At 49.9% G+C, this 3,429-nt stretch overlaps 1 long non-coding RNA gene across 1 annotated transcript; it reads left to right on the forward strand.

The window, feature by feature from the left end:
* Positions 1–356: 356 nt before the first annotated feature.
* Positions 357–3,070, forward strand: LOC120859450. Its single transcript, XR_005720084.1, has 2 exons — positions 357–1,021; positions 2,197–3,070. It is a non-coding gene; the product is annotated as an uncharacterized LOC120859450 (long non-coding RNA).
* Positions 3,071–3,429: the final 359 nt, after the last annotated feature.

Below are 3,429 nucleotides of genomic sequence, written 5' to 3' on the forward strand. Positions count from 1 at the left end.
GCAGTCCAAGGGACTCTCAAGAGTCTTCTCCAACACCACAGTTCAAACGCATCAATTCTTCGGCGCTCAGCCTTCTTCACAGTCCAACTCTCACATCCATACATAACCACCGGAAAAACCATAGCCTTGACTAGATGGACCTTAGTCGGCAAAGTAATGTCTGTGCTTTTGAATATGCTATGTAGGTTGGTCATAACTTTTCTTCCAAGGAGTAAGCGTCTTTTAATTTCATGGCTGCAGTCACCATCTGCAGTGATTTTGGAGCCCAAAAAAATAAAGTCTGACACTGTTTCCCCATCTATTTCCCATGAAGTGATGGGACCAGATGTCATGATCTTCGTTTTCTGAATGTTGAAGCTCTTAGGTTTTTAAAATACAGTTACAGGCTCTGTACCTCATTCTGCCTTAGATTTGAGTCCGCTGAAGGTCAGGGCCTCTCCACTGAACCTAATTATTTGTGCTGATTGCCGCCGTATAGCTGAGAAAGCAACCTGTAGCTCTTACCCTTGGCTCCCAGCGCCAGGGTTTCCATGTTTTCAGACTGGAGTTCAAGGGACTAGTCAAGTTCATTTCAATTCAGCAGACATTCCTGAACATTCACTCAGTGCACCCAGTTCTGAGAGAGAGAGAGAAATGAAAACATATGATCCCTTTTCTCAAGATGCTCCCTGCCTGGTGCAGGGACCCCCACGTGGACGTCAGTAATTGCTCGATGGTGTGCTCCATTCACCAGTAGAAGTGTGTTTAGGATGAGTCACAGAGTGTGCACTTGGAGTCCATCTGCCCTGACCTCAGAAGGGATGTGTGTCCCCTGAGCCATCGGGTAGGAGGCACCACAGGAGGGGCTGGGGTTCCTCAGGGTGTCGCTCTCATTTTTGTGTTTGCTTTTCCCAGGATGAGCTCATGGCAGAATTAGAAGAACTAGAACAGGAGGAACTAGACAAGAATTTGCTGGAAATCAGTGGACCGGAAACAGTTCCTCTACCGAATGTTCCCTCTATATCCCTACCATCAAAACCCGGTGAGTACTTCTTATCCACGGTCATGACACAGCCACGACCCATGGGGTAGGTGATCCTGTGGTCGGTTGGCTTGTGTGGGTCCTGAGTTGCCCAGAGTTGAGAGCCAGGTAGCACCTGTTTTGACAGCCCTGAAGACAGTGCCACCCGCTCTTTCCTTGTCTTCTAACCTTGGCGCTGTTGACATAGCCAAACCATTCTTTTAGTGGGGACTGGGAGGGGGCCTGTGCTGTGCCCTGTGGATGGTGAGCAGCACCCATGGCCTCAGCCCTCTAGATGCCAGTGGCATCCGCCTCCCCAGGTTTGACAACCAAACATGTCACTAGATTTTCCACGATGTCTGGGGGCTGTGGGGTTGGGGGAGGGGAGAAATCTTATCCAGTTGAGAACCACTATTCTAGAATTGCTGTCCCTGTTGTCACCAAACAAGGTGAGAGTTTACGTCCAGGACAGCTCTTTCTCCCCGCCTGGTATCTTGTGCAGTGCACAGCTGGGCTTATAGGTAGCCGAAACAGCTTTGGGTTTTTTAGAGACCTCGTTCTATAAAACCTTCATTTCCTTCTTTGAGCCCCTCCTCCCCTGTTATTTTACCTTTGGGTAGAAGTATTCCACCCAGAACTTCTAGAAAAGGTGAAGCAGCTTGATTTGGCATGGAGAGAGAACCCAGGGAGCAGCGTGTGACCAAGCTCTGTCCTCATCCTCCTGTAGGTCAAGGGAAAGTGGCTCCTCTGGTTGAGTCAGCTGCCTGGGGTGGGGTGCAGGTCTGAAAGCTGTCTGGCCAGCTGCCTGTGGTGGAGAGGCGGCTTAGGCCCTTGAGGTGGAGAGGAATGGCTTAGACTAGAGCTCTTCTGGGTTCTTCCCACTCTCCCCAACGTTGGATGCTCTGGCCGGAGGCCACGTGTAGATCCTGATGGACTCAGTGTTGAATCCTCCCTATTTTGTCTGGCTCTGGCATTGGGGAGGGGAGGTGCTGGAGAAGCTCTGCCTGGTTATCTGGAGTTCTGCGTTGCAGCTTTTAGGCACAGAGAGGCAGTCTGCTGATAGCCTGGAGATGTGGCGGGCTGCACGGGTAGGGCCGTTTTGTAGACACGAGGTAGCGCAGCCCTGGCATCCAGCCAGAATGTGTGGAGAACACAGCGACCAGCCTTCTTAAACAGCCTTTTCTGTCCTCACACAGCCAAGAAGAAGGAAGAGGAAGACGACGACATGAAGGAATTGGAGACCTGGGCTGGAACCATTTAACCAGTCCAGTGCGGGCTGGGCCCAGACAGACTCTGGTGGCCTGCACAGCGGGCAGGCACGTGCGTGTGCGGGGCAGGCCGGACGTGGTGCAGGCAGGTTCCATCGCTCTCAAATCTCCCTCCAAAGCAGTAGGGCTGCATCACTGCTCACTCCGCATAGCATGGTCTGCACCCAGCGGGACAGGCGGGGGGGAGGGGGTAGGGAGGGGTGGGTGGGAGGTGCCTGCTGTTTATAATGTTGAATTTCTGTAAAATAAACTGTATTTGCAAATCCAACATTGAGCTTCTGGACTACGCTAACTCCACTGCTGAACCTCAATGGCAAGGGTCGACCGTTTGCAGTCAAAATGACCTGAAAATGTAGCCTCTGTCCTTTTAAGTCAGCTGACTTGTCACACATCTCTTTGTAAGACGTGTATGGTACTGGCAGCAGAGTCATTTTTTAAAAGCCATAGGCTTTTTCTTGTCCTTAGCTGTAATAATGCATCTATTTTGGTTTCCTCGAGAGCTGTATTTCTGTCCATCACCTGTGTACTGGCCCCTGTGTTCTCCACTCTGGCCCACTCCTCACTCCCACTCCCCTGGTCTTTCTGGAGTTTGTGACACTGATTTGAAATGGATGGTGTTCTCTTGAGAGTGTGTGAGATTGTTTGAGTTAAATTCCAGCTATACATTTTTCTAACATAGCTCTAAGGTCCTTGTTGCTGTTTGTGATAACTGATAGATAACCCATTGGAAACATGTGCATACATTTATATTCAGATGAAATTATGGTTTGCACTGTCTATTAAATATCTCGATTAATTTTCATACTTTGCCTTTGTGTTTAATCAATCTATCATTGGCTTTGGGAGGTGACCTTTTCCAGGCCCATGTGGTGTCCAGGGGAGTCTGGAAACATGGAAGACCCAAGCATGATGTCTATCAACAATCAACCAAGAGCAGAGTGTGTCTTACTGGAAACATGTTTAGGTTCCAGAAGCCCTCACCTTGTTTGGGGAACCCCTGGGCACAGTTCAGGAGTAGTTGGTGCTTGTGGGGCTCCAGGATCTTCTCTAGTTCTTCTCTGTCAGCATCCATTGGCAGTGCCCACAAAACCACAGGCCCTCCACCTGTTGGAAGCATTGGTGTGCCCACTGACGAGGCCCATCTGTGTATTGAAGTCAATA

Source organism: Oryx dammah, unplaced genomic scaffold (genome assembly GCF_014754425.2).
Source record: "Oryx dammah isolate SB20612 unplaced genomic scaffold, SCBI_Odam_1.1 HiC_scaffold_1007, whole genome shotgun sequence".
Lineage (NCBI taxonomy): Eukaryota > Metazoa > Chordata > Mammalia > Artiodactyla > Bovidae > Oryx > Oryx dammah.